Genomic DNA, 24,836 nt, shown 5'->3' on the forward strand with positions numbered 1-24,836 from the left:
TTGGGGACCGGCCCTGTGGCCGTGTGGTTAAGTTTGCACACTCCGCTTTGGCGGCCCAGGGTTTCACTGGTTCAGATCCTGGGCACGGACATGGCACTGCTCATCAGGCCATGCTGAAGTGGCATCCCACATGCCACAACCAGAAGGACCCACAACTAAAAATATACAACTATGTACTGGGGGGCTTTGAGGAGAAGGAAAAATAAAAACTAAAATATTTAAAAAAAAAAAAGAATCATTTGCAGAAGCTTCAAAAGATACATATTCCTGGGCCACCGTCTCAGAGCTATTGATTCTTTAGGTCTAGGGTAGGGTCTGGGTTGCAGTGTTTTTAACATTCCCCAGATGATTTGAATGCACGGTTAGGTTTAGAAACCACTCCACCAGCAAAACACCTCCATTAGTAGAGGTAATGAATAAAATCCCCTCCTCTTGTGCTGTCTCCTCCTTCCCCCAAACCTTCTTACCCCTCGCCCACTCTTTTTTTTACCAGTAAAATAGGTTTAAATTAGTCAAAGTGTTGAATTGGAAACGGTGCATAGAAATTATCTGATGAAGAACAAGAAACTCGCCACTCTCTGGTCCAACAATTACATGGTACGCACAAGAGCAGGACAAGAACCTCAGCAAGCCACCGAATCAATTCCGTCTGCTCCACAGGTCTGTTGTACCTCTCCAGACACTTGTATTCAAAATGCCCTTCTGGATTAGTCTATTTACTTTCTTTTCCCCTTTGCATTGTAAAACCATAGTTTTTGTCTCCAAGCCTAGAAACAAGTAAAAATTCCAACATTCCTCCTGCCTCCTGTGCCTCCTCTCCAGTTGGTCACCAAATCCTACTGATTCTTCCTTTTTAAGTCTCTCTCAAATACTTCCCTACCTCTGTTTCTATCCACAACCTCTGCCTTATTTCAGATTTTTATCCTTTCACACATAATTATTGCAGTAGCTCTGGTTTTCCTGGCTTGCAGTCTTGACCTTCTATGATCCAATCCAGATAAAAGTCCTTCAAACTCCTTACAGTGACGGGCAGGATGCTTTCTCCTTTCAGGCTTACCTTCCACAGCATTACCCCTGCCCTGACCAATAAACAATGCCCAGAGCCAGCCACACTGAGCAATTTTATTCTCCGAACACTTTATCTCATGACTCAAATGAATTCACACACTCTCTATTGGAAAATGCGCTCCTGCTTGGAATATGACTGCCTCAAAACTTGTTCAATCATACTCATCATTCCTTCCAGACCATCCTGAATGCTCTCTCCCACATGAAATGCTCCAGACCTTTCCCTAGAGGGTTAACAGAAAAACACAAATCAGTTTTTGTGAATAACTCAAATCTCTGAACAGGCCTGTCCTTGATGAGAGAAGAGCATAGAGAAGAAAAAATCAAGCTTTGAATGTGTGCCTCTGGAGCCTGGGAGGTAAAGCAGAGTCTGATGAAGCCACAGTGAAGGGAGACTCCGGTGACTGGGAGGCAGCCCTCAGCCTCGTCTCCCCAGTAGCATTGGAGGATGCACAGACTTTCCTCCACCATGTAACATGGCCCCAAAGGGAAGGCTTGAATCATCCTCCAAGGGAGGGACCATTTAAGCTGTAACACCAGGGCCCCTTACTCACAATGTGAGGAGGAAGGAAGGAGAGAAAACTCACTGAGAGCAAGGTAACTATTGCAGTATTCCACTACTGGCACTGCAGTTATGATATTTGAAGTTCCTAGAGCTGAAATTTTGAGAGAAGCTCTCATGGAAACTTGATCTGTTTTCCTTCCAAGGACTCACTTGGGGAGGTACTTGTTAGTCATAGTTTCCAAAGCCTGATGCAGCTAAATTTAAAACCCTTTTTTTAACACCAACCCTTTCTGAAAGGATTGTGGCCAGTTCTCTCCATATAGACACATGACACACATGGAATTCTCACGCTGGCCCAGTCACCTGTGAATTCAAGAATTTGCTGCATCTAAACTGGGTTTGGGGCCCTGTCAGACATGCATTCTTTGTGCTCCAAACTCAAAGAAAAGCAATTATGTCTCTTTCATGTTTTTCCTTCCCATTTCAGTATCCTTCTTGACACAGCTCACCTTTTTTCTGTCTCCCATCACATCAGGCTTTGAATCCATCTTTAAGGAGGTAGCTCACAACAAAAGTACCAACTTTGGGGTCAAGAGAACTGGGATCTAATCCAGGCCCTGCCTCTGACCAGATGTGTGACTTTGGAAGAGGTCATATGTATCTTTCTTTTCTCAGCCCGTATCATCATCTATACAAAAAGAAGTTACTATATACTAATGTCTTAGGTGCCTAATTTCTCTAAAATTCTCTGGGATCTGAGAAATAAATTTATATCAAATATATCTATATTGAGAAGGAGAGAAACACTGTTTACTAGCAATGGGCTTGAATAAGTCATCTCACTTCTCTAGGCCTCACTACTAGTGCCAGATTGCCTGGTTTGGTTTTTGGTTTTTCTGGTGAGGAAGATTGGCCCTGTGCTAACATCTGTGCCAATCTTCCTCTATTTTATATGTGGGATGCTGCCACAGCATGGCCTGACGAGCAATGTCTAGGTCCATGTCTGGGATCTGAACCCTCAAACCTCAGGCCACTGAAACAAAGTGTGCGAAATTAACCACTACGCTGCCAGGCCAGCCCCAAGATTGCCTGGTTTTAAACCTCAGTTTTGCCCCTTACTGGCTGCAAACATTTGGGAATGTTACTTAACCTCCTTGAACCAGTCAACCAATCTAAGAGATGAGCCTAAGAATAGCCCTTTCCCCATAAAGTTGTTGCAAAGATTAAATGAGTTAATACACATGTTTAGTGCAGTGCTGCAAATAGTAAGTGCTCAATAAATGTCAGCTACTCTTATCATCTTTACTGTCATTATAAAAAGAGAATAACAACCTGCTTCAACTTCTTCCCATGATTCATGAAGGTCGATTAAGGTAATGTATGTCAAAGTGATTTGTAAATTTAAAAGTGCTACGTAAAGTTAAGGAATTGCTCAATGTTTAGCAACTGGTGACTGGATTTTTAAAAATGTGCCATATCCATACAATGGAAAACAATTCAGCAGTTGAAAGGAAGGAACTACTGGTATGTGCTACATACGAATGATCCCAAGGACATTTTGCTGAGTAAAAGAAGCCAGACGCAAAATATTGCATATTTGTACACACTGGTCTGCAAATTTATAGAGACATAAAGCAGATCGGTGGTTGCCTAGGACTGGGGGCTGGGAACGGGGAAATTGACTGCAAATGGCATGAGGGAACTTGTTAGGGCAATGGAGATGTGGTACAACTGGATCGTGCTGATGGCTGCGCGACTGTGTAAATTTAATAAAACCATTGAATTGTACACTGACAATGGGTGAACATTATGTTATATAAATTAGACTTCAACAAAGCTATAAAAATAAATAAATATAAGGTTAAGATGTTATTGTCACCTAATATATTATGTTATAAACCATATTTATTTCTTTACAAACAATTTAAAATTGCTGGGTTTTGTGAAGACAGTGAAAGTTCTTTGAAAGTTGTAAATCTCTACAGAAAGTAATCGTATTACTAATAAAAATTAAAAATAGTGAACTCGTTTTAAGGTACTCTGTGATTGGTTCACCCCCATGCACACCCACCCTCACTGCCAAACACTCCCACAGGAGTCCCCTGCTTTCGTGAGCCTGAGTCCCCCAGCACACTCATTCCCATAACCAAGCTTTCCTTGGAGCTCCATCAGTCCCTCTCTGGAACACACGGCAATGGAATGGAGAAGAACAGGCTTTAGAGCCAGGCATGGGTTCCAACCGCAGCTCAGCACATCCCATCTCTATGACCATAGACAACGTGTTCACCCCTGAGCTGCTTTTCCCGGGAGCAGGAAGACAGGTACCAAAGCAGAAAGATTAGCCCTACAGCAAGAGAGCCCAGTCATACTCTTACATAGCTTTCCAAATCCAGCTTTGCCCCAATTCCTCCTTACAGGCTTCTCTGCTCCTTCAGCTCTTTCATGTGGAATTCATGTTAAGTGCCTTCGCCTACCCTCACATTGAGCTTCTTGAGGGCAGGGACCACGTATATGTTTTTCAAACTTCCAGGTTGGAGGTATTCAAGAAACATTTATTGAAAATGTGTGAACTATTTCTATTCATCACTGAGTGAGCTGCTTCTCATGACTACTTTCCACGAAGATGTGTGTTGACCATGAGCCAGTGTCAGTGCCATCAGAGCTTGAGGTTTAGTTCCATGTTGGGTCTGTCCTAATCCACCTAGTCTGCCTTACTTATTTCTTCATGAGAACAAATATTAACATATGCCAACATGAGAAATAGCCAGTTTGTGGCCAGAGAATGGAGTTTTTTCTTAGTGCAAGGCCAACTGTTCCTATAAAGTTTGGACCCTGATGACATGTTCTAATCAACTAAGTTAATCAACCTAGATTCATTATTTGGCTCTCTGTATCCTGAGGTTGGTGAATACCATGAACCAAAACAGTCAATAAATAAGCATTTTTAAAGAGAAAATACCTTCATTCAAAAGCATTGTTCAAGACAGTTGTCAACTGAATAATTTGTTCACAATATTTTGTCACTCTCAGGCTCATCTCTACAGAACCCCTCCCTGGGATTCCTCCCAGTGGAGGAAATATACTTTTTATTCAAAAAATTCAGGCTCAGCCACATAACTTGCTTTAGCAAATGGAATGTGAGCAGAAGTGATTTATCCTGCAATGAAGCAAAATCTTTAGGGACCATTATAATATTCCACCATTACTCTTCCCTATGCCATGAGAATGGTCTGGCTTCACCGGCCTGTGTCCCATGCTGAACACGTCGAGTCGACCTGCAGTTGATCCACAGCCAACATGCTTTGTTATCATAGCATAACTTATTGGAAGTTGACTAATGCAGAAAGCTACCTGTAGACATTTCATCCTCTGGCCATTGTCACTCCACAGACATAAAATGCAATTTGAAGCTTATTCTGTGAAACCAACAGTGAAAGAGATAAGAACTATGTCATGGGGTTATTGGGATTGTTTGATGCAATAACATATGGAGAGCACCTAGGAAGGTGCAAGCTCAATATCTGTGAGCTCCCTCCCCATCACAACTCCTCCCCTTCCCATTTTATTTCCACTTCTACGGTGGAGGAGGAAACGACAGAAAAATGTCTACTAGGGTCTTGACTTTTCTCTGCACTGGTGAGATGAACAAGTCATACATAGTCCCTACCTTAAGAAGCTTCTAGTCTAACTCCTAGCAGGAAAATGCAGCATGTGCATGCTTGCTTCCTCATATATGAAAGTAAGTTTCCAGCATCCAACTGGAAAGCTAACAAATGTGACTGAGATGTGTCTTGGGGATGGAGGCAATCCATTGTTCATCATTTTTCCCACTCCCCACAAATATCAACCACTCCTCCTCCTATACACACACAACCACCACCCCCAACTCCAGCTATTAGTCCCTGATCCTCAGGGCTGGATGAGACTGCCCTCCTTTGTGCTCCCACAGCACCTGTACTTCTGCCTTCACCCAACTGTTACCTTGGTTTGGACTTAGCAGTTTGTGAATCAGTCTTTCCACTAGACTCTAGGGTCTGTAAGAGAAGAAACTGTATCTTCTTTATTGTATTCCTAGAAGCTGGCTCATGCCTGGAACAGGGTAGATGTTTACCAACATTTTTTGAGTGAATGAATGAATTTGATCAGTTAATTCCTTCATAAATGACTTTTGAGTTCTCACTTCGAGTTAATGAATTTGTTATGCCCTGTACCCAGGACTCCAACTCAATCCTTATAGATATTTTTAAACTGACAAGGAATTCTCCATTATGAAATCGGCATGTGATTTACATATACCTACAATCTTAAAGCACTCACAGAGCCCATGGAAATTCAAATGAGCAATACACAAATTGAATTACCAGCTCCTAACTAAGTGGATGTTGACTTTCATTAAAACTAATAAAAATATATCCCAGGGGTTAATTAATAACTTGAGAATAACCATGAACCTCATGAAGCTGAGATCTGCCAAAGCAGGGATATTCTGAGCTGTGTTCAGGAGGGTTTCCAAGTGAATAACATGTTTTCATAGTTGCTGATGCTGTAATAACCAAATAGGTAAGCTAAATTCTTCAAAAAGAACAGAATGAACTCAAATTTCCTTTATCTCTTGGAAGGACTCCAGAGGTGCCAGAGTAAGACCATGTCCTCTCCTGGGGTATCTAAAACACGTTGATCCTAGGATATTCTTTTTAAATATGAGGAATGATTCTTATTCTGTTTATTTTTTCTTATTCTTTTTATTTTTACATAACACCTCCATCATCAAACACTTTTCAAAATAGAAGCACCATCTTTCTTTGGCAGGGAAATATCCTTCCATCCCATCCTCATGTTATGTCCACTTAAGCCTTTTCTCTAAGTGTAATAGGATTAACAGAAGCAAATCACAACTCAAGACTACAGCGTACCAACCGTTCTTTCTCTTGTTCAGTGAAGTTCCCCTTCCCACCTATCACCCAGCTGCTCCTGATCCTAAGAGGCGCTCCAGAAGGCAGGAAGGAGGGCACACATGCTTGCTTTCTGAATTAAAGAAAAAGGATTCCATTTGTTTTACAATTGCCAAACTACCCGGGGGGGGGGGGGGGGGGGGGGGGGAAGGCCTTCTCCATTCAGCCGTGAGACTACAGACAAGAAAAGCGAGCGTGAGGCTGGTATCTGGGGGAACTTCATGAGCTGTCTACAGGGGCTCCAAGGTCCTATCAACCTGAAGATTGTATCAGGCTGTCCACAGATCATAGTGTCTGCAGAAGATTTTCTATTTCATTTTATGGCTCCCATCTCTCCTGTCCCACCTGCCAGGGTGGTAGTTTAAATAATCTGATTTTTCCTCTGAAATATCAGGGTCTCAATCCATGTACAGCTTCAAGGTTTTAAGCCACTCAACTAGCCCTCAGGAAGCCTCCTTCAGCAGTGCCTCGATTCTGTAAAGTCCCTCCAAGGTACCTTCTCTGGCCTTGCGGCAGGTGGATGCTCCAGGAACCCCAGGAGGAAGAGCGCAAAGCCCCCTGCCAACCTGAAATATCAGCTCCAACCTACCCCCCTCCCCGTACCTCCTTCTTCTTTCTTCACTGCTTTCCCCACCTCTCTGCCCGCTTCCACTTTCTTCTACCCCTATTTTCCTCCACTTCTCCCTCACTCCCTCTTTCCCATCCCCCTCCTTAAAGCATCCTACGCACGTTGACTGTAATTTTGCCCTCCCGAGGGTTTGCCTGGAGGAGCCGCAGAGGCAACTTCCAAACCCGCCGACTACTCCCTCTTTTCCTGTCCCTCCTCAACCCAGACTGCCCACAGGAGGCGGGAATGAGGTCTGCCTCTCGTTGCACCAACTGGCCCCTTCTCCACCTGGGCCGCCGCCAGCAAAGGGCTCAGGGGGCGGGACCCTTGTCCACATCTCCAACTCGTAGGCCAGGTTTATAGCGTGGACAGCGCTGCCCTCTAGCGTTTGCAACCGAGAGCCCGGAGGGCGCCTCCAGCTGCAGAATTTCTCTTTCACAGCCGAAGCAAGACTTAAAGCACCTTGGAGCTCCGACCTCCCAGTTTTCTTCCACCACGACCCCCTGGATTGCACCCTGGCTCACCTTTTCATCCCACCCACCCCCTTCTCGGTCCAGCGGGGTCCTGGGCGCCTGCAACCTGCTGGTTGATTCCGTGGGCTGCCCCCCGCGCCCGCGCCCGCGCCCGCTCCTCCTCCTCCTCCCCGCGCTCGCTCTCGCCTCCTCCTCTAGTCCGGGCGCCCAGACTCGGCGGAGCGCAGCGCCCGCCGCCCGCCCCGCGCTCCTGGCTCCGTGTCGCCGCAGCCTCGGGGTCACCCGCGCGGGCACAGGACGCCGAGGGGACAGTGTCCCGGGCTCGGCGTAGCCCACAGCTGGCTGTTGCGAGAAGCTGTGCTTTGATAAAGCTCGGGAGGAAGAGGAGCGGACTCGGAGTGAGACTTCTGGAGCCAGCGGGAGCCCGGTCCGCCCAGTGCGACGCGGCTGCACGCACCGTCCTCAAGGTGAGGGGCGCACGCTTCCCAGGGACCACTTCCCTGCTCACCTGCACCCCAAGTCGGGGCTCACGCTCTGGCTTAGGGATTTGCGGCTCCTCTAAGGGGCAACGGCGGCGGGGGTTGGGGCACGGCGAGGGAGACGCCGGGGGTCGCCTGGGCACTGCGCCTACCCCCCGACCTCTGAGTGAGGAATGCGTTCCTCGGTCCAAAGGTCTCCCAAACGTGTGCCCCTGAGTGTCGACGTGGGGTATACCTGTAGTTTAAGAATTGTATCCTGCTTCCTTACAAAAGGATTTGAGGCGGCTTAAAGATTAAATAAATGTAGAAGGGGTGCTACGAGGAAAAAACTTGGGTGGAAATCACGCGGAGATGGATGTGCTCCGGGGACCACTGGAGGACGAGGTGAATTCAAAGCCAAGGCCGATTGAAAACCCTTTGATTAGGAAGGACTGCACGGTTGCTCCAGCCCTCAGAAAATAACGGTGTGCTTCGTCCTAGTAAAGAAAATATCCAGGTGGGGAGGCGATAGGGCTGACTCATTTTCTTAAATTGCAAGATAAAGCTTGGAAGTGCAAGTTAAGACGGGAAGTTTAGTCTTAAGCTATTTACACCCAGTCCTGCAAGGTGAGAGACTGGCCCCCTAGGTAGTGAAAAGGAAAGGGAATTGAGGCCAAATGGAGGTGGTTCCTGCTCCTATCACAGGATCATACAAGGTTTTGCATTGTTAAAATATATGTACTTTTGTGTGTTTCTGCCTGCGTCCAATTTTGAATGGGACTTTGTATTCAACCTAACCCTGCTTGTCCTTGAGTTAGAAGGATGAGGCAGAGGGTGTCAGCATCCTAGGGTGCGTCTTCCTACCTTCCTTATTGTCCTTCCTTGCCTCCTGCGCCAAATCTCTCCGAGTCCAGAGGGAATAATAGATGGGCGAATGCGGTGGGGGAGGGGTATTTCCCCAAACAATTCAGAGTTTTCTTACCATTCTTCTTTTACGCCCAGCTCCAAGTAGTATGTGCTCTGGTCTGAACTTGCTCCAGAATGTGTATTTGCCATAGTTACACATTCAGATACGATGTGCATGACCTAAAACATCCAGGGTGGACTCATGAATCCAAGGCTTTCCTGAATTAACCCTGTTCGTGGGGCAGGGAGCAGGGGCCTGTGTCTGGCTCCCTGTGCAGCCTCTTCCACTGGGAGCATATTTGAAATGCCTTTGAAATACAAATAGGAGATTATGAGGCAGCCTTTCTTCTGCTGGTGCGCTGGTTATCCTGCTAAATTAGATGAAATGACCCTGTCTTCAACAAATAAATAGTGGAGGTGTTTGGGGCTCACTTAGCAAATGCAGAAAATATGCCCACCTGCCTTTTTCCTCCCTTCAGAACTTTAGCCCGCAGACCACAGAACTGCAAAAATGAAGCAGCCCTCCTAAGTGGTACTCAGCTCATTTTTGTATCATGTTTAAAGCAAAGGTTGTCGCTTGTTTCTAAAATTGCACAGCACCTCCACAACTAACCATTTGCTGCATGGAGGTGGGAGAAGTGCTTCTGCCCAGGTGTTTCATCTCTAGAGAGCTATACAGAGAAACTCATTCAAATACTGATTCATCGTTGTTGATAGAACTTCACTGTTATGTCATCATCACCTGATGTGGGCTGTAGAAGCCCAAGGATTGCTACAGATCTCTGTATAAATTGAGACTCAGAATGAAAGAGCTGGGAAGGAGCTCAAAAAATAACATAGCCAAGACCGTGGTCCTCAGAGTCTTGGTATAAGCATGCCTAAATATCCCTTTAGGTGGTAATTGTTCCTTTCATGAAGATTTCCAGGGATGAAGACTTCACAGATTATTTTTATATGTATTAAAAAGTATTCGGAATTAACCATTTTCATCCACCAGCCAGCAAGTTTAAAATTCCACAGAAATCAACATCACAGATATAAACTCAAGTTTTCATGCTTTTCTCCTGCCCATGGTGACTTTACTCGGGGCACATTCCCAGACCAAGTGCTCCTGGGTATCGTCCTGGACACGCCATTCCCTTGGGCACTTGAGACATGAGCTGCAGCCTCCCTTGCAACTCACCCTGATGTCACCTTTGTTAGCCATTCTGCTGTCTATTCAAAACGTTTGCTTCCCATTTCTTCTTATTGATGCCTGGTCAGCATCAGTTGTGCAAATAAATTTCTATCCTTTTGACAAAAATAACCAAGTCAGGAATTTTCATAGTTGGAGTCTAGGAAGAGACAAAATCCAGGACACACCTCTAGCCCAGGTGACACTGCAATATGTTTCCATTCCCTAATATTTGGAGAGACTGTTATTGGGGAGTGATGTGAGATGTATCGGTAGTAGTACCTGGTCCCCATCTGGCTCAAGCGCCTCTCTGTCAACATATTACCGTCCCCACCGCTACCAAGATCCCAAGGCTTCAAAATGAAAGTAGATCATTTTGCGGAAAACCTCATGCCCTGACCTGTTGGGTTATCTTCCCATTACTCAGGCATCCCATTTCCTATGCCTCACCTTTTACACAGAGGTCATTTCTTATGTTTCTGTGGTCCTTCTTGGAATTTAATGTCTATGCTACCTTTTAAAAGTAGAAGATCTAAATCTAACATTTAATATGGGGAGGCCTTCCCTCTATTTCTGTAGGTTTATTTAGATGAGAAAGTAGGCTTGAAGCTACTCAAGAGGTGAATTTCAACCAAATAAGGACTTACTGCTCCTGCCGTATGTTATCAAGGGCAGCTCAAGGCAAAGGTGAATCTGGGCATCTCATGCTGAATGCTCCTTTCTTCTCTACCTCCCACATCGTTATACGTGTGAAATTACGTGAACATTAACTGTGGGGAAACGTGGAAGATGAGTATGCTGTATGGGTGAGGAGGGCGCAGGCGGGTGGACAGGGAAGAGAAAGGCGGGAAATGGGGCAGCAGCTCCTTAGAGCGGTTGACTTCTCCCTTGTTTTCTCCTCCCTGAGTCACTTTCTAGAACTAGTCTTATGGCCCCTAAAGCTGGGGGCCCAGTTCAGTCAACTTACCAAAGTCTGCCCTCCTGGGAATGAAAGGACTTTCATCATTATCCTATCTACTTTCATAATTTGTCGCTGTTTCCACATCTTGTGGATTAAGAAACTGAGCACCAGCATTTATAGAGATCGCTCAGTCAATTGGAATATTCCTGAATCACAACAAACTGGCAAAATCCTTGAGAATTCTATTCTTAATACAATTTGATTCTAATTTTATTTTTCATTTTTAGCTCTTTTTTTTTCCTCTCTCCCCACTGTGGATTACCTGGTTCACTGCGGTCCTTGTCCTAATAGATTTCAGTGCTTTTATTTCATGATTGCATTCCCTTAAGACATGCCAAATGAAAGATACACATAGCCAGTGAAACATTTGTAATAGGTTCTTTGTTAGAGCTGTCTCCTGTTGATCAGTTCTTAACATGTGCAGTTGTAGGATTAGGAAGACAAAATCCTTTAAAAGAAGCTGTAAAACCCAATCCTTCTACATCTGGATCATTTTAAACTACAAATTGTAAGAGGAATGAGCATCTCAAGATTCTAGTTATCAGTGCAGACCAGATGGAAGGTCTTTATGAAATCTGGCAAGAGAAGGGAAGCATTTTTATAGCAAAAAGATAATATTTTGAAAAATAGCAACTAGTAGGAACAGCAGCTTGCAGTTCAAAAACTCTCAGATCCTTCTAATGACCTCATCTACCTAAAGTGCCCAAATAAAGTAAAAGCAGACTCCCTGAAATGTCTTTCCTTAGCTGCAGCTGTTCTTTATCCCTTTATCAGATAATGGGCATGTGCTGATATTTCCAGGGGATTTGGGAAGGAACAGCATGCCCAAGAAAGTCAAATTTGTGTCAAGATTTGTATTCTTGGGAATCGAAGACAAGCCACAGTACATTTGGGAGTAAACTCCATCAAATGTATAGTGAGATTGATAGGCAATACCTCCCAAAAAGTGACTTCAGCTGCAACCCCCTAAGAATGTTGCATTCTCATGGTCCATTCGTTGGCAGTGATGGGAGGGGAAAAGAGGAAGGCACTAACGCATGGTGCGTGTCTGCCATGCTTCAGGAACTGTGCTAAGAACTGCACAGATATTTTTTTATTTAATCCTCACAAAAACATGGCAGGGTAAGTATTATCAGCCCCACAATTAATTCATTCGTTAAAAACCTGTATTTGTGCTCCAATCACCAGACCCACTGTCCTTTTCAGGGAGCTGCAAGAAATCCAGAGTGACCGACGTGTACACATCCAGGGGGCATAGCTGGAGAGAAAGTTTGCGAAGTACGCTGGTCAGAGAGGAGATCCTGTGAATTTGGACTTTACCCTGTGGGCCTGGGGGAATCACTATAGGATTTTTAAATGTGTCTATTAAGAATAATGTACATACACAAAGTGCACAAATCGTTAAGTTTTAAGCTCAGTAACTTTTCTCAAATTGAACGTAACTAACCACACCAAGATGAGAAATGGGGCATCAGCACTACGCAAGTTCCCTTCATGTCCCCACCCAGTCATTACCTCACCCTCCTCCCTAAATATAACCACCACCTGCCTTCCAACATCATGGATTATTTTGAGCTTATATACACATAAATCATACAGAATGATCTCTTTGATTTGGCTCAATGTTATATTCATGAGATTCATTCTTGGGGATGGTTATACCAGTAGCTTGTTAATTTGTTGTTGTGCTACAGCACTGTATTGTATGAATGTGCCATAATTTAATTATCCATTCTACCATTGATGGGCATTTGGGTTGTTTCCAGGGTTGGGACATAATAAATAATGCGTCATTATAGTATTTTAAGCTGTTGACCAAAATAATTAGTTTGGTCTTATAGGGAGCTCACTCTGGCTTCAATAAGGAGGGAAGGGAATGGGTCTGGAGGAGACAGGTACCATAATGAGAGCCCAAACAAAAGCTGTAGCAGTAGACATGGAGACAGGGAATCAGAAAAGAGATGACTCGAGGATGTAGGGAGAGAGGGAAACGATAGCATGCAGAGATTAAATGAATGTAAGAGCAAAGGAAAGTGTGGAATGCAGGACAACACCCAGGTTTCTAAACGTGGTGAACAATGTTTCCTTTCACCCAGACTGAGAGCACAGGAGAATGAACGAGAACATATCTGTTAGATCTCGGAAGGTTAAAAGAATCGCCCAGGGTGCCTCCAAATCTGTGCTTCTGCTACAAAGCCCTTTGCTTCTCACCTGGCTCCCACCGTGCCCCTTCCTCCTGCAAAAGCACACCTCACACCCCAAATTGCAATGGGTAGTCACTAAAAAGCAGCATGGACTCCTTCGTATTTCCTGAACTGTTGACCTACGCATCATTTGCTGTTTCCTTCAATTTTGTCTCCTCTCGGCAGCACAATTGCACAAAAAGGAGATGATGATGAATCAGCTAAAACTTTGTTTTATCTTCTAGACTACAAGACAGAATTCAGGGTAAACGAATGGAAATAAAGGAAACAGAATGTAGAGGGCCTAGCCTTGTTCTGGTTGGTTCAGGGGGACAGAGCCAGTTAAAATGTGCAGGGAGGCAGATGCCAATACTTCATGGAAGAGCTAATACGATCTGAAAATGCAATTAGACCACCTAAGAGCTGTGTACTCTGCACCATTGGGAAGTGTGACGTCTTTGGGAGCATGTCACAGGTTGGGTTCTCCTTTCCCAAGAGAGACATGCTCTAAGATGGGGCTTATTGTGCAGCATATTTATTAAGGAGTGCCCTTTGGGACACACTGGGGGAAAGGAAGGAAGCAGGGTTGGGCAGAGGGAGAAGTTTAGCTCAAAGTGGGTTCAACAGCCTCAAACAACCCCGTAGAGAGTCTGAGCTAAAATGATCCATGAGATGTCCCAAGCTAGGCCAGAAGAGCCTGGCTTTCTAACCCCTTCCTCCATCAGGCACTGAATGTGGCCTGCCCCAAGAAGAGCGCAATCTTGGGGGAGGCAGCTCTCCGAAGGTGAGGACATCCCTGAAGGGGCTGACAGTTGAAGGCTGTCCTGACCCACACCCAGCAGCTAGACTACAAGCCCTTTTTTTTTTTGAGGCAGATTAGCCCTGAGCTAACATCCACAGCCAATCCTCCTCTTTTTGTTGAGGAAGATTGGCCCTGAGCTAATATCTGTGCCCATCTTCTTCTATTTTATATGTGGGACATCTGCCGCAGCATGGCTTGTTAAAGGATGAGTAGGTCTGCACCTGGGATCCAAACTGGTGAACCCTAGGCCGCTGAAGCAGAGCATGCAAACTTAACTGCTGCGCCACTGGCCAGCCCCTCCAAGCCCTTTCTTGAAGGAGGGATCTGGGCAGCATGTTCCTATGTTCATCTCAGGACTTTTTTAATATGGCCTTCAACTACAGAGGATTAAACTAGATAATTTTCCAGGCTCCTTCCGACTCTCAGATCTGCATTTACTTATTTCATCATATCTAGCTTTCTAAGCCACTGAAGAGCTTACAAATTGTTGTAAATTTGCCATGTTGCCTTTAATCTCTCTTCCCTCCCATTTCAGCAAGTAAATCTATCACTTGAACCACTCAAAGTGCATGGGAGGCAAGTCTCCCCATGAACATCCATGGCCCCTGGATGGAGAACTTTACTGCCAACTGTCTTCAGAAGGAACTTTTTAGATGGTCACAAAGTGACAGTATATGTGTGTGTGTGTGTGTGTGTGTTATGGTAATACCTGTATTTAATTCTTGAAAAAGACTTTGCTGTAACTGCTCCTTTATGATTGGACCTGCATGACAACTGAAATATATCAGAAAAAGTGCCCATGACAAACCTCTCCTTACTATCCCTGCCTATTCAAGTCAATAACATGGGACCCTGCAATGGGATTTTATCCTGTCCACTTCTGGCAAGGGGCTGGCTGATACCTGTCAGCTTGAAGACCCTCTCAGAGCAGATTCTGCTGCGGAAGTCCCTGCTCTCCATCACACACAGCAGCCCCTGAGCTGGAGATGCTGCCTCTGAACTCGGGATCATTCCGTCTCTGCCTTCCATGCAGGGCCGCTACTCAGATTTTCCTACAACTATGTTTAGTGAATTTCTACCAAGAGCCACTCCACAGAGTTTGTACGGCGCAGAAAGGGCAGAATTACACTCTGTTTTCTGCCTTCATTCCGGCTCCATTCCTAGGCGTTATTTGCTTTTTCTCCCATAGTTCGGTCTCCTTTCAGAAATAGTTTTAGTGTGTGCAAAAGCATCATTATAAAAGAAACATGGTCTTCTAAGAAAATTCCCTAAATTCTTTGCTCTTCGTGTATTAATTTTCTGTAAGCTTCTTGCTGCAGTTCTCCAGTTTGCTGCTCATGATTATAATCTGATGCTACCCCTCCCTTATTACCTAAAGTAAGTTCTTTGACGGTTCTGTGCCAGGGTTGTCCCATCTCTAAAATGTGGATGACAATTCCTGCCTGTTAGGCCTATTGTGAGGAATAAAGAAAGGATATTGCAACATAGGCTGTGAAGAAATGGTAGGTATTATTACAATTGTTATCTTCACTATTATTGCTGTGTGGGGTGTTGTAGAAATAATGCTGACCTAAATTTAGATGAAGGATGTGGTGCTGGCCATTTAGAACACAAAGGCAGATGAGTCCAGGCTGAGTTCCACTGCCCTGAACCCTGTTGGCAAAAATTTTTCTCTTTAATAACTAAACATCGCCTCAGATCAAGTATGTCCTCAAGCCCCAGAGAATGCCCTTGGGTGCTACTTTTTCCAACCACTGAATCTCCCTATTCTGATGCCACTCACAAATCCCTCCTTACTAGATGCAGGAGAGGGGACCCCTCCCAGTATGTGACTCTGAAGTTCCATTTGCAGTAACTCTGCATCCAGGAAGCCACGTGATTTCTGCATGCTCCATGGTGGTGCCTCTCAAACCTTAGTGTGCTGAATAATCACCTGGAAAGCATGTTAGACCTCAAATTCCTGGTCCCCACCTGCACAACTATACTAATCAGTAGGTGGGGTGAGGCCAAGAAGTTGCGTTTCTCACAGTGCTGCTTGTCTGCAAACCACACTCTTGGGTGACACGGATCTATGGGGTCAGCACGACACAAAGCTAAATGTTTCTGTTACAGCTAAAGAAACAGAAAAATATGTAAGGGAACTTACTCTCAGAAAACTACAGCCCTGATTAAGACTTGTAATCTTTAGGCAAGAAAACATGTTGCTGTCACGTTGTAGATATTTTATTACCAGAGTCTTCTTTATGGGGAAAGCAAACTGCCTAAAAAGTGAGCAAGAATATCATATCAACAAGCCAGCAGTCATCTCAAAGGCCACCAAAAGTTTACAATATTCAATATATAGTCATAATTTTTAAAAACTAGTAAACTAGAAATAGAAAGGAATATTTTTCACAATAAGAACATCTTTCTCAAACAATAGCCAACATGATGCTTATTAGTAAAACACTGTAAAGATACAAGAAGGATGCTTGCTAATACCACCATTATTTAACATTCATCTGAATGTTCTAATCAATGCAATAGAACAAGAAAGAAAGAAGGAAGGAAGGAAGACAGGAATAGAGAGAGAAAAAGGGGTGTTATAAATATTGGTCAGGCAATAGCTGTATTAGTTCTTACAGATGATGTGATTGTCTACTAGGAAAACTCAAGTGAATAAATGAAAATGCCATTGAAAAGAAGGGGAAATTCAATAAGATGGCTAGCTGCAAAGTATATGAAAGCTGATAGCTTGCCTGATTAGCAGCAATTTAATTGTAGGGGTTTGCACTAAACTTACAAATTGCTGGGGAGAAAACACACCTGAGAAATGTAAAAAGATTCTGTCCGAGTCCCGGAAGAATGAGAAGTGAAAGCCCACCTTATCCGAGGAAGATGGAGGAAGGAGAGCCTGCAGGAAAGGACTCCACATTCCAAAACTCGTCCTTGTGAATTCCGTAAAATTTATCCTTCCATGATTTCTGACAGCAGTGCGGCCTTGTAATCAATCCTCGCCAGCGTTACTATAAATAAACAAGAACTGTATACCCCCTTAAGTAGCTTATATCTTAAACCTTTATTACGTAGTGCAAATTTTAATGTTGAACTCTTCTCTACTCAAGGAAATTTTTGTCACCTTGCAGGAGAATTTGACATTTGGTAATCCATAAATACTCTCCTACCAACAGTCCAGCATAATTTAAGTCAACATTCAGGGAAAGAAGCAGGGTTTCCTCTTTTACTATGTTTTCATTTGATCTGTTTTAACTTTCTGATCATTCTGTCCCTCTGAACTTACTTCAGTGCCTTACACAAATGCTCTAAGAAAATCAAGTATTAAATAGGACATTTAAGTAGTAATTAACAATTTTGCAAATAAATTTACAAAATACATTCATATTGGCAGGCATATCCTATTTCATAGATTCTAAACTTGTAAAGCGATCCAATCTCACCCTTTCTGCGATATGATAAGCTGTTTCTAAGGCCACCTGAGGCCTTACTTTATGCCCAAGGCGTTGGAGGACCAAAATGTGCTGACCCCAGGGTTTGGCGACTTACATATAGATGAAGCATCTTACCACGAAGGGATGAAAAATGACTTTAGAGGAAACAAAAGTCTCAGAGCTCACAAGACTTGATTAGTTTTAGCTTGCTGGTCGAGGCACTGCTCCTGTGACACAGAAGGAGCTGTTTTCCCCAGCGCATCCGTGGCAATTTATAACCTTCTACGGAAAAGGTGGCCAGCCAGGTTCCTCTAACTGTTGGATCATCTCTCACATTGCCTGGAGTGTACTGAGTGCCTCTTTCTCAGACCTATATAGCATTAGCATGCATTTAATTAATAATTGATGGTTCCATATTATTGTTATTATGATTGCTACACATTACTGTTATTATGTTAATGTGTGGTATTTGTAGCATATAGTTTGCCTGTTTAATAAAAATGAGTATGAACCTAAGGGCGAGGAGGCATCGAGCAGAGTCTTAGCGTCAGAGGGCCTGGGTTAACGTCCCAGCCTCCTGGATAGGTGAGCTGCATGGTTTGTCATCATTACATTAGGACAATAATACCTGCCCTGCCGACCCTAGCCTCTTCTTAGGGAAGTTTCTCAAATCAAAGCGTACTGTTGGAATTCATCCTTTCGTTATCACCTGTGTTTAGTCAAACTGCATCTTGTCTTGGGGGCAGATCTTGCCCTGAGGGCAGTCCAGCGCAGGGCTCAAGCTCTGGCGTCCAGTGAGCCAGGCTCAAATCCCTGATGTGCCCCTTGTTAACTGCTTGCTTTGGGGAAAATTACTCACCTCTCTAAACCTTAACTTCCTCATGTTAGACGGGGCTGGTGTAATAGTACCACCTCATAGGGCTATTATGAGAATTCAGAATATTTATTAGTTATCTATTGCTGCATAACAAATTACCGCAAAACCTAACGGCTTAAAACAACTCACTTGTATTATCTCATGATTTGTGTGGGTCGGGAATCTGAGCGTGGCTTAGCTGGGTCCTCTGGCTCAGGTTTCTCACAAGGCTGCAGTCAAAGTGTCAGTCATGACTGCAAATATCTCAAGGCTCAACTTGGTGAAGATATGCTTTCAAATTCACTCTTGTAGCTGTTGACAAGCCTCAGATCCCGGCTGGCTGTTACCTGGAGACTTCAGTTCATTGCCCCATGGACCTCTCTGCAGGGCTGTTATCAACCCAGCTTGCTTCTCCCAAATGCTCCAGCTTGATTTACCCAGAGCAAGGGCTGAGGGTGAGAGATTCCAAAGTGGAAGCCACAGGCTTTTTATAACCTAATCTCAGAAGTGAGATCCCATCACGTCTGCTGTCCTACATTCATCAGAGGCAAGTCACTAGTTCCAGCCCATACTCAAGGGGAGGGGGTGACAGAAGGGCGTGAATCCCAGGAGGAATGGATCATTGAGGGCCACCTTAAGGCTGCCTACCACAGTATGATAACATACAAAAAGCTACTTGATAAGGACTCAGTTCAGTATCAGCTGCTGTTGCTACCTCATAGTACTGTTCTTAGACTGAAACTAGGAAATCTATGTAAAAGAAATTTGTAAGACACAAAGATCCATGCAAAATCTAGATTTTATTAGTTTTATTAATGTTGAGAATCTAGTTCCAAAATAAAGGTAGTGATATAAGAACAGCAAACCAAGGATTAAGAGGTCTGAATTCTACATGTTGCTCTGTGAATGACCTTGGAAAAACCATTTATTTGTTTCAGACCTTAGTTCTCTTATAATGGCAATGATAATAACAGCCTTACCAGGATAAAATTAAATAGTATATTTTAATTTATGCTGAAACCTAAAGAAATGAGATGGTGATGGTGATAATGAGGAGGAGGAAGATGATGACAATGATGACAACAATGATAAAGATGATTATATATTTCAACTACTGCTTCTTGGTCCCTTCTTGGCAATTGAACTAAGCAGATGTGATTTTTATCAGTTATGTTTTAAATGTGTGTATCAAATCCAGCTGCTCCCGATGTGTACAATGAGTTTATATGGCTTAATCTTACCTTGCTTTACATATTAGATAGGCTGCCCTGAAAAGTGGATGCAAATAGAATTTTTGGAGACTGACCTATAATTCAAACGCACGTAATTCAAATCCTCAAATGAGAGGATTTCCATATATCTAATGGAATTTTACAATGCACATGTGATATTGTGATATAACTACTATTTTTCTAATAGAAATAGTCTTTATCTAATTAGCTTGAATTTTCTGACATTTTATCAAGTGCTCTAGAATTGGGCACACCTGTATACATGTTCTTCTAGTGTATAATCAAGGTGTAAAGTATTAAAGAAACAACTTGCAAAACAGCCTTTTGAAGTAGGCAAACATAACCAACCAACTCTTGGTTATCTCAGTGTGTTTTCTGTTTGATTCTTGTGCTATTTACATTTCTTCTCTCACTGTACACTGACACAAATTTAGCAGGTAAAAAACATGTAAAGTTCAAAAATCCTCTGTTCAACAACTTTAAGGGTTTTTTTTCCCCCTGCTTATAAATGTATGACATATTCATTACAGAATATCTGGAAATACAGAAAAGTATAAAGAAGAGAATTAAAACTACTCAAAACCCCACCACCAAGATACTTTGATGTATTTCTGTCCCCGGTGCTTTTCCTCTATGTAGACAGAAGACAGATGTTTCTTTTTTAATAAAATTAGAAGCATGCCATACTATGTGTTTTTTGTATCCCAATTAACTTTTTTCCAATTAACATTGTCTTTAATACTTGCACAGATAATTAACTATTCTTTTAAAACACCACTTCCAATAAGTATACAATATAATATTGTATGGATATACCATAAACTTATTTAACCATCATTACTGTTGGACATTTAGGTTGTCACCAGTTTTTTTAAACACTATGAAATTATAGTGTGAAAGGAAATTTTTTACATAAATCTTTGTCCATTATTATTCTGATTATTTTAGTAAAAGTTCTGTGGCAAAAGAGTCCTTGAAGTCCCTAGAGGGAAATTAGTAATGTAATTGTGAGTAGGATTTATATTCACACCATAGCATTCTCTTCCCCCTTCCCTTCCTTCACCCACTTTGGCAGAGATTTATGGGCTTTAGTGCTGGAAATTGCCAAAGCCACAATCTAATTGGGGTGCCCATCTGTCGGTTTTTGCCTACCCAGCATCCATGCCCCACCTCTGGTAAAAGTGCCCTAATTTTCCTTGAAGAACCACGACTCTTCACTCTCAATCCATATGGCTCAGGTCAGGCTAATTGCACCCTTTACTCCAAGAGTTACATGTGACCCAGACCATTCACATCTTGTTCTCCCAGGCGCTGTGATTGGTTCAGAGATGGCCGTGATCCAGGACAGACCAATTAGAATCAAGGAAACTCAGTTCAGAGGTTTCCAGGTGTCATCAAGGCATTCTGTCTCCACTGGCTTTGGAAATTTGAGGGTTTATGGCTGGAACTGCTGGGACCTGACATAAGGGGAGCGCCTCCTAAAGCTAAAGCCTTACATGGCAGAAAGAAGAGATGGAGAAAGATTCTTGATGATGGTGTTTGAGTTTCTGGATCCAGTTGTGCCTGATCTACCCAGGACATCAAAGTGTCACAAGCAAATAAATTCCCTTTTTCACTTAAACCAGTTTAGGAGCATTTCTGTCATCTGTGTTTGAAAGGATTGTCACTTATTCAGATATCTTATACTCTCAATTGATGAACGTGAGTAGTGACTAAGTTACTGTCCGTACCTACTTTATAACTTTATGAGTTGTAGTTATATCGATTCTGGAGCTGAACCCTGGATCCATCACTCACCATGTAACTGAGGCAAAGTTACATGACCTTGTCTGCCTCAACTTCCCCACCTCTGTGATGAGGTGGGGTTATTTTGAAGGCTGAAAGTAAAACAGGAAAGTAAAGGACCTATTTCACTCATGCAGAGGTTTATTGACCAAGCTAAATTTCAAACTTAAGTCTTCTCTCTTCTCTGCTCTGTGGGCCTTCTCAAAAGTTAACCATGTCTTCATCTTGATGACAGAGATTTAAGCATTAAGCTTTGAGAAGGTTTGTCCATGTATTTGAATGTCTCTGTCAAAAGCATTTGAGGGAAGTCTTGAGCCCACAGAATAATGTTACTAGCAGTGACTAGACCCTGTTGTTGGGACTGCAGGTTATAACTTGTAACTGAATATCTTTTATTATAATACATTTAATTAAATTTATTGATTTAGTTGTAATTAAAATCAAACACATTTTATTGTAATTTCTAATATAACAAGTGACTGAAAAATAAATACTTGGTGACTTTTGCACCTTTTTAGTTTTCAAATAAAATCTACCTTCCCACTAAACCAGTTGCTCTTGCAGAATGCGTGAATCACTCAGTGCTCAGTGAGCAGGCCCCGTTACCTACTCGGCACTGGGTGAACATGTTTGATGGGGAGGCAGCTGGTCTCTCCCAAATGTAAATTAGATTTCATCATGTCTGGCTCAGAGAGAATGTGGCATATGGCAAAAGAATACACAGCTGCCTGGTGAATTTCTCCACCGAGAATTAGTCTCCTATCTAAATGCACTCTGAATAAAACGTTTGCTAAATAAAAATATTATGTTCAAATTCTTCGTCACGGTTAAATATTAACAGTCAGGTCATTCCCTTGAATTATAACAAAATCCCACTATCCTACTGAAAAAGTACACATTCCCTAGGATTTAATGTTATACCATTCAAGTCCAGGCTGGCTTTGAAATTCTATTACTAAACAATATGTTCAGACAGCTACCTTGCCTGTTATTAAAATACAAACTCTTCCTTGAATAGAGAGTTTCCCATAAGGCCTTATAAAGTTCTGATAGAGACGGAGTGGGGAGGAATGATAGTGTGGCAGGAAGGTCCACGGCCTGGGGCTTTGGAACAGTCAGATGAGAGTTCAGATGCAGCCCTGCCTCTTCTTGGCTGCTCAGCATCAAGCAAGTTACTTAACTACCCTCTGCCTTCATTTCCTCATCTGTAAAATGATAGTAATAATATCACTCGATGATGATAATACAAACCTCATCAAATTGTCAGAATCAAAATGAGGAAATGTATACAGTACTCTTAGCACAGTACCTGCTGCAAAGTAAGCCCTCAGAAATATTCAGAGCTGCTTTATTACTGGCTCTGAAGTTTTGCTGAATTATCTTTGTAACCATGGGAAAATTATCAAGCCTTTCTGGACCTCAGTTTTGTCATCTTTATGAGTAAATTGGATCAGATTCTGTGTGAAATGTTTTAAATGCCTCTCAGGTTTAAAATGCTACGACAGTGCCCATGGGTGTTGGGGTAAACCAAAAATCTATAACAGTGTCAAAGTTGGGAAAATTTTTTCAAACCTATTCTTCCACAGTGAAATGGAGCTGCCTCCATTCGCCAAGAGTGATCATTCCCCCGGGTGATACAGCAAGTTCATCTATTCATAACTTTTTATCCATCCAGTGCTCAGAGTTTTCAGCCCTCATTTGGGGAGGAGAGTTTATGTCTCATTCCAGAATTTTCCTCATCATGACAACTTTAATAGTATTATTGACATTGTTTCAGATTCCATAATGAATCCTAATTATAATCAAAGGATTTCATGATGTTGATAATACAGAAAAAAGTAACCAATGCAAGGATTAACTTGGTTAATAAGGATCACTAAGATAGATTATTTCCTCCCCATTGTTTTTGTGGGGTGGGTGTTGGGTGCACTATCTAAGAGTTGTCTACACTGATCAAGCTAACCTGAAAATCTCCTTATCAGTTCTTAGCTTTGTACTTCACCCACACAGCCTTTGAAGTATTTATATTTTTCTTTTCATGAAGAGCTTTTAAGTTTTTTTGCCTAGACTCCAAAGTAAGAAATTAATTTTAATAGCGTTATTTTCCAACTAGACTTTTGAAAGCCTCCACACATCATCATTAAATCTAAATTGATATTTTTTCTTTAAAAGATGCAACTTTAAAAACTAGTCCCACTTTCTGTGTGAATAACCATAGCTGTATTGATTTATGAGCTCCAGGAAGAATTACCACTGGGGAAAATCACACGCTAGACAAGCATTAGTCGTTAAGCAGATACAACACTTTTAAACTGATGATAATGCTCCTCTTACAACATGTGTTTATATGTTTACTGATATTTTTACTCATTTTCTAAAAGTGATTTGTAGATTGATGAAGGATATATTCAAAACTCAATTCACTGGAAGAAAAAGCAATAGATATATCTATTTAAATACCTGCAAGATTGAAAAATGTTTTTCTTCTAATAATATAAAGCGAATAATGCAAATAAGAATGTCACCTGAGGTTTTTTTGAGGAAGATTAGCCCTAAGCTAATATCTGCTGCCAGTCTTCCTCTTTTTGCTGGCCCTGAGCTAACATCCGTGCCCATCTTCCTCTACGTTATATGTGGGACACCTACCACAGCATGGCTTGCCAAGCGGTGCCATGTCCGCACCCGGGATGTGGACTGGCAAACCCTGGGCCCCCGAAGTGGAATGTGTGTACTTAACTGCTGAGCCACTGGGCGGGCCCCATCACCTGAGTTTTGAGTGGCCCACAGTATTTTTGGCCCCAAGATTGACTGCTGGCATAAGTACCAGCAAATAAAATAGAAACTAGATAGAGCCAGGCATTGGCAATATCCTTTCATGCGATCAAGAGACTCATAATAACTGCCTCTTCATTGGTGTGAATTTTCCTAAGTTGAGGCCCTCTTGATCACAAGTAACAGATTCTCACTTCAAATTAGCTTCATCAGGAAGGGAATTTATTAGAAGATGCTATGTACAATGTTCGGTGGAACCCAAGAGCCAGAACTAGCTGCTAAGAAGTTATCGGGAACCTGGACCCCAGTGTGTGTATGTCTGTCTTTTCTCTCCTCCCCTCCCCCACCTCATCTCCTCTCCCCACATTGGCTTTCAGTGCTTCTGCACAGTGGCCAAATGCAGATGTTCCGCAGCTCCTTAGTTTAGACGCCCACATGCAAACAACTCAGAGAGAAAACCAATAAGCATGTCTCACTCGCAGGTCCAAATTTTTAGGAAAAAGACTGATGGCCCAGCTGTAGTTGGGTGTCTACCCCGGCCCCATCAACAATGGCCAGGGAGTGAGATTATGGAATGCTGACATGGATGCTGGGAATCTAGTCCTAGCAGGAGGGGAATAGTATGCAGGAAAAAAAGAGGATATGGGTTGTAGAGATACTCCCCCAAAAGTTGT

General features: G+C 42.8%; 1 protein-coding gene across 4 annotated transcripts in view; it reads left to right on the forward strand.

Moving 5' to 3' along the window:
• Positions 1-7,584: 7,584 nt before the first annotated feature.
• HTR1E (5-hydroxytryptamine receptor 1E) overlaps positions 7,585-24,836 on the forward strand; it is a 73,945-nt gene continuing 56,693 nt past the window's right edge. For all 4 annotated transcript variants that reach the window (XR_011497809.1, XR_011497810.1, XM_070496566.1 and 1 more), the window contains exon 1: positions 7,585-8,072. The gene's annotated coding sequence lies outside the window, so the exon portion shown is untranslated. The remainder of the gene's footprint in view (positions 8,073-24,836) is intronic.

The sequence above is a fragment of the Equus asinus genome, chromosome 24 (genome assembly GCF_041296235.1).
Source record: "Equus asinus isolate D_3611 breed Donkey chromosome 24, EquAss-T2T_v2, whole genome shotgun sequence".
NCBI lineage: Eukaryota > Metazoa > Chordata > Mammalia > Perissodactyla > Equidae > Equus > Equus asinus.